Genomic DNA, 12,266 nt, shown 5'->3' with positions numbered 1-12,266 from the left:
TAGAAGATATTTTCTCAGGGTTTTCCTCAGCCTGTTCAGACATCATTTTGGCCATCACTTTCTGAAACAACTTGTATGTAGCTGAATCAACAGTGCTTTCTGTTCCTTGGCCCTGTTGCTTGGATGATTTGATGGAGTTCATTTCCTCTCCTTCACTATCGCTTTGTTGTGGGACTGTTTCCTTTCCAGTCCTTGTCCGAACCATGATGAGATATCAATGCTCTCTCTGTAGGATAAAATGGGGTATTTAGGAAAATTTTGGAGGAAAAATTATGATAAAGGAAGAAGTCAAGGTCTGATGATGAAAATATCCCATTACGAGGGATCGGGTTGTCACCAAAAATTTGTGACAACCGCATTGTTTTTTTGAAAAAGGATAAAAAAATATTTAATTTTGAAAGGGACATATCCTGAAAAAAATTTAAAGAAAATATTTAAAGAAAAATTTGAAGAATTGCAGGCAGGATCAAAGGATTTGAAGAAATTTAGAGGAAGGAAAATACACCTGGGTTTTTAGAAATAAAAAGGAAAATTTTGAAATATATACCCAGGGTTTGGAAAAATATAAGGAAGATATAAAATATCATACAATCACAGATATACAAGCAAGGATGCGTAAACAACACTCCCTAAAGCTGACTCTATATGCAATATTTTGAAATGGCTGATAGGACCTTAATCCTAACTCTATGGTTCAGATTATCTGATTTCAATCAAGGTACGCCGATATACTCAAGCCGAAGCTCGAAGTACGTGGCATATAAAGATATCTCTTTGGTTCTAAGATAATGGCTTCCCAATATCCTTGAGCACCTATCGATATACCTCGGACTATGGACCTTAGGTACGTAGTAGGGGGCACGAACCCAAATAAGTGGTCCAGTTGTGAGGCTCTCTCCCGAACTATGGTTCAATGAGACAGCCCAGCAACGTGAAGACCGGGACAATATAGGTAGGGATGTTTTCAAAAACATGATCAACATGCAATAAAATCAGAAGGCTCTAATGCAAGTCCTAAAGAGATAGATTTAAATAAAGAGAAGCATACACTTGCATACATTGTTTTGCATTCAATCCCTAAAATTGAGGAGTGTTGTATTTAAGACCTAAGTCTAATGTGAACATGGATATAATCTCCTCAATATGGTCCTACCAAACCATACTTAGATCCTATATGCAATGATGTCAGCTTTAGGACAGAGTCTAAGCTCCTAAGGTTTGCATGAAAATGAAGCTGACATAGAAGAATAAAGACTTAAAAAATATTTAAGCAAAGCAAAGGCATAGATTCAACCGGACGAAGACGAGTCCCATCACGGTCGCCAAAACTGTGATCATCACAAAAAAATTTCCTCTCTTGTTGTTTCTCTCTCTTCCTTCTCTTTTCTTTTTCCAACCTCTATTTTTCTCCTTTTTAAAGAGAGAAAAATAAAAGAAAGAAAAGAAAGAGAGAAGAGAGAAGAAAGAAAGAAAAAGAGAAGAGGAACTCTTTTGCGCGGTCTCACTTGACCTTGATTTGAAAATATTTAGCAAATAACTCGCCTCCGTTTTGAAAATATTTGCGGGAAAATGGAGAGACGGGATTCGCTCGTCGGTACGAGGTTCGACCGTTCCTGGCGCCTTTACCAAGAGTAATCGAACCAATGATCGAATCTATGCCTTTTGCTTTGCCTAAATATTATCTAAGGATTTATTCTAAATCTAAATGCACAAAGAATCATGCTTGCGCAATGCAAGGGTGTATGCTCTTTTTGAAAGATATTTTGAAAATTTCCAAGTTATTCTGAGATGAACTTGATAAGGGAGTGAAGAAATATTTGAATCTAACTTTAGAACTTTGAGATAGATCAGAGAAGTTCTAAGCTTTTGAAGTAAATCAGAGTTGGAAGAATAGATCTTGATTTTGAGAAAGAATGATTTGAAGCTTTGAAAATGAAGTTTCAAAGTCAGAAATGGACTTTGAATTTAATCATGGATTTAGGAGAAGAAGATGAAGTTTTGAAGTGACATTAAATTTGAATCTTAGAATGGATCTGAGAAAATCAAATGTTATTTAAGAATAGAAATGGATTTAGGGAGTTCAAATGAGATCTGGAAATGGCCTTGGATTTGAAATCTAGAATTGGGAATGGAATTGGATCTTAAAATGTATTTGGATTTTGGAATCTGAGATCCAAAGTGAAATTGGATTCTGGACCCTAAAATGGATTTGGATCTGAAGTCTGAGATCCAAGATGGAAGTTGAGTTATGGATCCTAAATGGAATTGGATATGAAGATGGGATCCAAAAATAGTATTGAATTCCGGATCCTAAAATGAAATTGGATCTGAAGTCTGAGATCCAAAGTGTGATTGAATTCTGGACCTTAAAATGGATTTGGATCTGAAGTCTGAGATCCAAAGTGGAACTAGGTTCTAGATCCTAAGTGGATTTAGATCTGAAGTCTAAGATCCAAAGTGAAATTGGATTCTGGATCCTAAAAGAAATTTTGGATCTGAAGTCTAAGATCCAAGGTGAAATTTGGATTCTGGATCCTAGAATGGATTTTGGGTTTTTGAAAGTCCAAATGAGACTTTTGAAAATGGATCTGGGTTTTGAAAACCCAGATTGAATTTAAAATTCAGGAAGGGTCAAGCCTTTGAGATTCATAATCAATCTCAAACTTTGATTTTGAATTTTGAAAATAAACTTGGTTTTGAGTTTGAAGATGAATCAGAAGTTTCAAAGTTAATTTAAACTTTGAAATTTCATTTAGATTTTGGAATTTTGGATATACAAGTGAATTCCAAAGTCAATTTGGACTTTGAAGTTAGAATTTGAATTTTGGATATAAGTTGATTCTGAAGTTTCAAAGTCAAATGGGACCTTGAAATTGAATTCTTGAATCCTTTTGAGAAATAGAGTTGAATTTGAATTTATGAATAGGATTTGATCTGAGAAATGAAGGAAAGAATCACTTGGATTTATGAAAAAGAATTTTAAAAATATGATGCAATTCTATCCTAAGTGATGAATGAATTTAAAATTTTGAAATTGGATTTTGAAAATCATATTTCATTCTTTACATGAATTGAAATAAGATTGAAAATATTATACATCATTGACTATGGTCATTGAATGTATTATATAATGATCTATATTTAAATTCAGGTGAAGAATGAAACATATTTTGGTGCTTTTATAGAATTTAAAATGAAATTAACTCTCAATATACCCTGACTATGGCCATTGGTATATATATTGAATTAATTTTAAATTAAATTCTGATAAAAGAGAGAAATATTTAAGAAAAAATATGATGAATTTTGAAAAGGACCAAGTGTGGATCCAGTTTTATTTTATAAAAGATAAAAATACTAAGTCTTGTTTACATCCTCACTATGGCCATTGATGTAAATCATCAACTTAGGATTAATTTACCTCTTACGAAATGGTGCATGTGCCATTCGTGTTCCCATTTGTGAGATTTTGGAAAATAAAGGTAAAAGCATAAAAAATAAACAATTTATGATATTTACAATGCTAATTCATTCTATCTAAGAGCTGGAAACGTAAATTCTCATTTAAGATCTAACTATTACAATACATCAAAATTGAATTTACAACTCCCAATGATGATATCTTCCATATATTCCCTGCAAAACAATTGATTAATATGAAAAGAAGAGAGAGATTACACATATTATATAGATGTTAATGATAACCTGCTCATGTGCCAAGATATGTATGATGGAAGGATGAGAAATGATATTAAACATGTATATATATATATATATATATATATGAACATACATATATATATACATATATATATATATATATATGTATATAGGTGGAAATGTTAAATATGAAGGAACTGTGGTGTTGATGAAGGATGATAGGTGTTGGGTGTTTCAGCAAGTGGGTGCTATATGCTTCAGCAAGTAGATGTTGTTGTGTTTCAGCAAGTAGGTGTTGTGTAAATTAAAGCATATGTGATAAGTATCTTGTAGATGGAAGATAGGCTGTTGTGTAACAGTGAAGCGAGACTGTAAGTGGCTGGAAGTTGGATGAAATAGTAGGCGGTGTGTGCATTGTGGTATGTAAAGCAGCAGTGAGGGTGCTCTAAATGAGGGGTATAATGAAATACAATTTGGAACGCCTGTTGTAGGTGCTGAGACAATATGTGGTGGATGTAAGGTGATGGAAGTAGAAGATAAGTGGGTAGTGCAGGAAAACTAGGGATAACAGTGAAAGTATATATGGTATATGAATATAAGATGATGGCTGGAAAGGTAGGTGCACGTGTAGATGCTATATATAGATGCAGCAAGGTATTTAAGTATGCTGATGATGAAATGTGATGGTGGATATGTGCAAGATGGCTGTTTGTGAAAGGCCATAGTATGTGCAGCAAGAAGCACAGAGGTTGCAGCTGAGTATTACAACAGCAAATGCATGAGGGTGAATGGTAGGTATTGCTGCTAAAAAAAAGAAAAGGTATGAACAGCATAAAGTATGAGCTGGAACTTCAAAACGAGCACGAAAATGTCGCCAGCTATGGACTGCCAGAATGAAAGTAAGGTGCTATACGGACATCAGGATCTACTGAAATCTATTTATAAACAGAGTAAATCTGTTTCAAGAAACATAAATTAGAATAGTGCTTATCAGAAATCAAAGGATGCTAACTAACATACCAATGAAAGCAAGATCTGTGTTGCTCTGTCAACCTGGGAAATCATCAATAAGAAAAGCATTTAAGAAAACATACCTGATGAAAGCTAGTAGAGCTTCAAAGGGGAGCGATTACACAACAAATGTGTAAGACCTCTTTCCAGCTTCTTTAATCAATGTTGCTCTGCTTTCACATACACCAACAAATCGTTTTACTACAACCGGATAGCAGGTTGCTTGCATGTCTTAACAAGGGTAGCCCTTCTTAGGGTTCATTTCCTGACCCTTCATGACCCACTTGGATGTATAATCCATAAAATCCACTGTGATACCTAACCGGGCTTGGTGGAAATTTGAAAAATGGGAAGCTGGACGTTGTTACTGTTAATGATGGAAGATCCTGGTTAATGGTCTCACGACTCCACAATAAAAGCCAGCAGATGGGGTAGAAGTTGTAGCTAAACTTTCTACTAAAGATTGATTAAGGCAGAAGATAATTTTAATGAGCATACTCAAGAATGCAGGAGATCATGATGCCATAAAACAAATATTTAACAAAACAGTGTTGATGTGCGCAGAATGTGACAATACAATAATGCTAATATAACAATATTATCAAAAACCATGGCTAATCAAATGCTACAGTATAGATGCCGCACTTAGGTAGATGTTATATTTATGCAGATATTATATTTATGAAGAACTTAAAGAAATAAAGATACAGGTAAGTGCAATAGGAACACACTCATCTAAAAATCCAAATTCCTAATGGTGGAAATAAAAAAAAAGGGAAATGTTGGCACCAGGTTATGTGGAACAATCGTAAATTCGATGCGGTGGAATTATTTGTCCAACTCCTGACACCTGCATGGTGAGCGTACACAAGAGGTGACCATGGGAGCTCAAATTCTGTAAGATATTAGTTGGAGTAGTCTTGTACAATGCACCATTAGTGAAAATTTTTGTAGAACAAAAGGGAATCAATATTGCTTGTATCATGAAACAAACAAAAAAAAATGACATAAGATCTCCCAATGAACAACTTAGAATTGGCAGCATATCTAGATGGCCAACTGAAGGAGCATCGGTATGACATCCAAGAATCTTAACAATCTCCCACTGGTTTCCCTGAGAAGATCGAACTCACAAAATTTTTTGTTGCATATTAAATTTTCTCGCATAAATGCAGATTTTCTAATTTAATCAAATCCAAGAAACATATGTTGAAACGGGCTTAGCCATGAAGAGCCATTCTAGAATCTTAACATAGAGACACATAAAATATCTCTAAGAATGACACATTGTAATCCACATGCCTGATATTCCTAAAGATAAAACAAAAAGGAAAAAAACAAATAGGCAAGCAAATGCTAAGTTGGTCCACTCCAAAAACCAAAGATGGACCACTGAATCTGAATATAACCTTCATCTCGATAAACCTGCCAAGTAATTCAAAAGAGCCAAGGAATAACGGAAATTGCCCCAAACAATAGAAACATGGCCATCACCCCAGACATTACAAACACCAAAATAAGGCTAACAGTTTTGCATGGCAAATATCCAAAGACCCTTCTCAAAAACTCAAAAACAATACCAGAATGTACCCCCCACTTTTTTTTTAAGCATAACTCCAGAGACTGAAGAAAAGAAACGAGTAAGTCATTCCTGTAAATGAGCTAGAAATAAGAGATGCCATATATATAAACTCTATCATCTGATCAAAAGAAAAAATAATCGACTTCAAAATTTTCAGTAAGGACCTAAAAGAGGCCTGGGTCGATCATTTGTTGCTGCTCCTACAACTAGCTTATGCACATACCAGGTGCAATAAGGAAAAGATTCGATGAACAAATAGGATAATCGCTCAGAATGATTTCCCCTCCAACTCTGTGTCTCTAAGAAGCATTCCATCAAACATTTGGTGTGCGGAAGGCACCCTTGTGTTTATGAACTAGTAGGTCATAGCCAGTGTTTTGCGTTTTCCTGGGAATAGATAGACTTGATCAAGGCTATTCCCAAGTGAAGGTGGTTGCAGGGATACTACAAGTAATTGGGGCCATTGGAGATCTCCAGTGAGCAGGAGAGTCATCACAGATTTTCGAATATATGGGATTTTCGATGACGGTGGAGGTAGGTTCCAGCTTAAATTTGAAGCTTAGATGAATGTGAGAAATCGGAATACGAATGAGAAGCTATGAAACAAAAACAGATAAAATCTGGTAATCATAAAAAGGAAATGTGGAAACGGATGTTCCGTTACTATTGCACAGGGGTGGGTGATATCGCATAAGCAACTCAATGCCACTGCTGGTGCATTAAAGGTAGCAAAACAAGAAAGATAAAATAAATCAGAGGAATCAGGAGGGGAGAAACTCTTACCAGATTGCTCAAGATTTCTGAAGCAGAGTTGACTTCCTCCAGTCGACGGGGAAAGAAACCAAAGGAAGAAGCAAAGAAGAACGACTGAAGTAGAGGGAGCAAAGAGAAGAACAAAAATGGAGGGGTGAAAAACGGATGGATTGAAGAAGAAGATGCAAATGGGGAGGTGAAGAAGCGATCCCGTTTAGGGTTTCTTGAATCCCCTTTTAAGGAGGAAAAAGGAGGATGCGGTTGGGGGTTTGTTACAGATGGACGGAGATCGGGAGATGGAGGAGCTTGCATATGGGGGCGTGCGATAAAGGTTCGGCTGTTTGGAGAGGAGAAGTCGCAAGAGGGGTTTTGCCAGAGAGGGAGAACTCGAGAGGGTCTCCCCTCCGAAACCCTAACTCAATTTTAAGGGTTTTTACTTTTTCCAAAAAGAGGGCTTTTATAAAAAGATTTTTCTAAAACGGGTTTCCAAAAAACCATTTTTTTGTAATTTCCTTTATTTATTTTTGATTTTTTGTTTTGTTCAATATTTTATTATTTTTTTTGTATTTTTGGAATGAAAATCTAAGATTTTACGAGAAAACAAAAATTAAACACTATTTTTTTTGTATTTTTCTGAGAAATATTTACAAAAGTATCTTTCTGAGAATTTCAGATCATTTCGGGAAAATTTCTTCAGAAAAAGGGGTTTGGACCCAGGTTTTGAGAAAATGTTTGAGTTTTGACACTTGAATCAAGAAATACAACGTGATGGATCCAAACGGATGTCGGATGGACTGTCTGAGCTATGTTAAAAACTATTTTTGGTATTTTTTGAAATTTTAATTTAAAATTTGAACAAGGAAACTCAGATTTGGATCTGGACAATGGATCTAGATCCGAAATCAATTTAAACAAATAAAATGAATTTAATTTCAGTAAAACTTGAGAAATAAACTGGAATTTAGATTTGAAAATGACTCATTTGCTCAAAAAATGAATTTAGGGGCAAGAAGGGAATATTTAGAAGATTTTGAAAAATTTGGGGTGTTCACAGGCCGGTTCACCTTGATGGTGTGTTTCCCACTGCCAATCAAGGTCAGTAGTCTCCACCTCTGCTACACCTACAAAAACACAGAAAATGGTGAAAAACGCAGCACGGAAGAAGAAGAAATGCATAGAAATAACAAGAGAGATCAAAATATGCTTGATTTCCAAGCATAAACCGGTCTTCAATGGCCAAAACGTGATGGAATGGAAGAGGAGACGGTGCTGGAGCTAGAGACACTGTAGGGGGCGTCAAATCCAAATCCAAAGATGCCTAGGGTTTGCTGGAATCTTTTATTTATACTTTTGATAGTTTTCAGAAAGAAGGTTATAAAAAAATAATTTTCTATGCGCCACTTTCTGGGGGGTTTTCTGCAAAACTTTTTGAAATGGACATGGATATGAATGTGGGTTGGATTTTGGGCTTTCTAAAGGTTGATCCAAAGTCCAAATAACCTAATTGGGTCGGATATGGATCCGATCCACCTTGAAATTCATGCCCAAACACTGAAATAGCCATAACTCTCTCATTTTAACTTTGATTTCTCTGAAATTCAAACCATAACCCCTTACTAACAAAATGCATCTAAACATGGGTTTAAAACCTTAAACTCATTACAAAATGCATGAAAAACTTGTTAACATGATATGCATTTCATGCATCATCATGCATAAGTATAGTAAATCACTCATAGGGTCAAAGGCTACTATTTAGGCACAAACATTTATATTAAGTTCCATTATCAAAGCACAAGATTTATCAGCCATCACTTTGAGGCACCAACACAAATATTATCATGCAAAATTTTAGTTTTGCAAGTCAACTGACCTGTTAAAAAAGTTTTAGAAAACTCGCTTCCATTTTGAAAAATATGAAAAAAGTTGAGAAATTAAGACTCGCCCGTTGGTACAAGGTTCAACCATTTCTGGTGCCTTAACCAGAGGTAATCGAACCAAGGATTGAACAATATACCTTGTTTTGTTTAAATGTTTAAGAAATTATTCTAAATCCTAGAATGCAGAATGAAATCATATACGTGACATGATTTGGAAAAATTTATTGAAAAACATAATGCATGCCTGGAACTGATTTAAAAATGAGATATTTTAAGAAATTGAATTTTTAAAAGGAAGAATCAGATGATTGAGTGTGTGGCCCTATGATGCAACCTAAGTCTAAATGATGCATGGATGTAGTTTTATCAAAATTCTTTTTGAAAGATTTGAGAAAAAAAATCTTTTATAAATCCCTTCTATTTTTAACGTTTATTTTGAAATAAAAGGGGGGTTTTGTGCCTTATAGAATTTGAATAAGATAAATTCGCCACATATCCATGACTATGGCTATAAATATATTTTAAATATATCTAATTAAATCATAATAGGAGAGTTTTATGAAATACTTGAAAAGCTTTTGAAAATATAAAATGATTTTGAAAAATAGCCTAAGAGTGTAGGCTTTTTGTAACTTAAAAGAAATTAATAAATCTGAATTTCATTCATATTTTGACTATGACCATAAATACGAATTCCACTAAGTTTATTAGCTCCTTAAAAGAAGGTGCATGTGCCATTCATGTTTTACCATTGTGGAATTTTGAAAATATGCATATGAATGACAAACCATAGCATTTAATATTAATAAAATAAACTATATGCTTAGGCAATCCTAAACTATGCAAAAAAGTAAATTTTCACTATTTTTGGTATTTGATTATAATTTATATTGAATAATAAAATAAAGAAATAAAAAGAGAAAATAAAGAAAAACAACATCTTGAGATTTCCTGCAAAATCAGTAAACATGTTAGTAGAAATATATAGGCTTTTCAGGATTTATCCAACAATATCTAGAAATTGAGGGATTTTATCCTGAAATAAGCCTTTTTCCATATATTCATAAAATAAAAATTCTAAATAAAATAAAGGATGATGCATGATTTAATAAACTATAAAACTAAACTAATTATAAAATAAAAGTTTCAGAATAAGAGACAAAAGGGACCAAAATACCCCTAGAGATTTAGAATAATTACAAAAACAATGTTAAAAATTAGGGTTTCAAAAAATGTTTTCAAATATGCCTATCCAAAAGCCAAACAATTTTGAATCGACACCAAATCAGGTGGAGAGCACTTTGACATGAGAAAAAAGATAATAAAAATATAAAAATATAAAAATATAAAAACTATTTATGAAAATAAGAAAATAAATAAGAAAAATTGATTTCCCTATGTTTCTGTAGAACAGGGCTATACAAGAAACCGATTCTTGGAAAACAGCAAGATAAAATAACAAATGACCTTCAAAAATTTTGAGAATCGACATGATCACTCCTATCAACCCTAAAAACAGCATGCAGTTGAAAAATAAATTGAATAAACATGTAGGCAACAAATATTAAATTAAAAAGTGGAAACAGGCTGTTGAATAGGCTATTATGTACCTGTCATGGTTTTAGATCAAAATAAAATAGCAAACAGAGATGAAAATTCATGAACTTTTTTAGAGATAAATTAGACGTGATAATGAAAAGATCCCTTTTTATGGATTGGAAAAATCATCTTTAGTTAGGGGGATACGACTCTGGCAAGATGCTTATGATTCTGAATAATGCCTGGCAATGCAAGAAAATCAGGTTCTGGTTTCAAGCTAAAATAAAATATCAGATAGATACAAAAAACCACCAAAATCACACAAAAGAAAGACAGAGAAGTCACTTTTAACGGATCTAAAAAATGATCTTCGGTTAAGGAGATATGACTCCGACAAGATGATCTTGATTTTGGACACTGTCTCACAACTACAGAAAAATAGGTTCTAATTTCATGTTAAAATAAAATAATAAATTACCATAAAAAATCACTAAATTTAACCAAAATAAAGTAAACATATAGACAAAGAAGTCACTTTTTACGGATTTGAAAAATAATCTCCGGTTAGAGAGATATGATTCTGGCAAGTTGACCTAGGTTTTGCACGGCGTTTTGATGGTGTAGAAAATAGGTTTCGGATGACGTATTCCAAATCATACTGCATCAATAGGACTTGTCACTTGGCGATCCATCCGCTGAGAAACAACTACTCTAGAATATACTTAAGAGGGTTAAGTTTTGATAAAATCTTGACTTCGGATGCCAACAAATAGTGTCTCAACTTCTGGCACATCCAAACGAGAGCTAAAATTGTTTTCTCTATTTGAGAGTATTTCTTCTCATAATCAATGAAGTTCTTGCTCACGTAATAAATGGCATACTCTACCAGGCTGCCTTCTTCATATTGTGTCAGGAATCCGCCACAAGCGACTTGATTAACTGAAACATATAGCAAAAGAGGTTTCCCCAATTCTGATGACTTCAAGACAGGAGGATTGAGAAGATACTTCTTGATACGTTCGAACGATTGCTGACATTCTGGCCCCCATTCGAACTTTACTCCTCTTCTAAGGAGATGATTAAACGGTTTACACCTCATGGCCAAATTGGATATGAATCGTCAGATCGACTGCATACGTCCTTGAAGACTATGCAATGAGATTGGTCAGGGGTGGCATATCGATGATAGCCTTTGCTTTAGTGGGATCTACTTCTATCCTTTTTTTGCTTACCATAAAACCAAGTAGCTTGCCCAATTCTACTCCAAAAACACATTTCTGAGGATTGAGTCGCAGCTTGAATGAAATGAGTCGCTTGGAGACTTGTCTAAGAGCATCAATATGGTCTTCTTCTTCCTTGAATTTGACCAAGATATCATCAACATATGCATCCATGGTCTTATGCATTTGGTCATGGAAGATAGCAGTCATTGTGCGCTGATAGGTTGCCCCAGTGTTCTTAAGTCCAAATGGCATAATCGTGTAACAGAAGGTGCCCCATGGTGTGGTGAAGGATGTTTTGGATTGGTCACGAGCAGTCAGCTTGATTTGATTATATCCGAAATACCCATTCATAAAAGAGAACATGGCATGCCCTGCCGTGTTGTCAATAAGAAGATCAATATTAGGAAGTGGATAATCATCTTTTAGAGTTGCTTTGTTGAGATCACGGAAGTCAATACACATTCAAACTTTGTCATTCTTTTTGGGAACTGCTATAATATTCGCCAACCAATCTGGGTAATCTATCGCCCAAATGAATCCAACTTTGAGTAAATCCTCAAGTCCTTCCTTGACATGTTGCTCAATTCAAGGATCCATTTTTCTCAACTTCTGCTTAAC

This window comes from Nuphar pumila, chromosome 9 (assembly GCF_984573655.1).
Source record: "Nuphar pumila chromosome 9, dmNupPumi1.hap1.1, whole genome shotgun sequence".
Classification (NCBI taxonomy): Eukaryota; Viridiplantae; Streptophyta; class Magnoliopsida; order Nymphaeales; family Nymphaeaceae; genus Nuphar; species Nuphar pumila.
The sequence above is the reverse complement of the archived record's forward strand: the minus strand, read 5'-3'. Positions refer to the sequence as shown.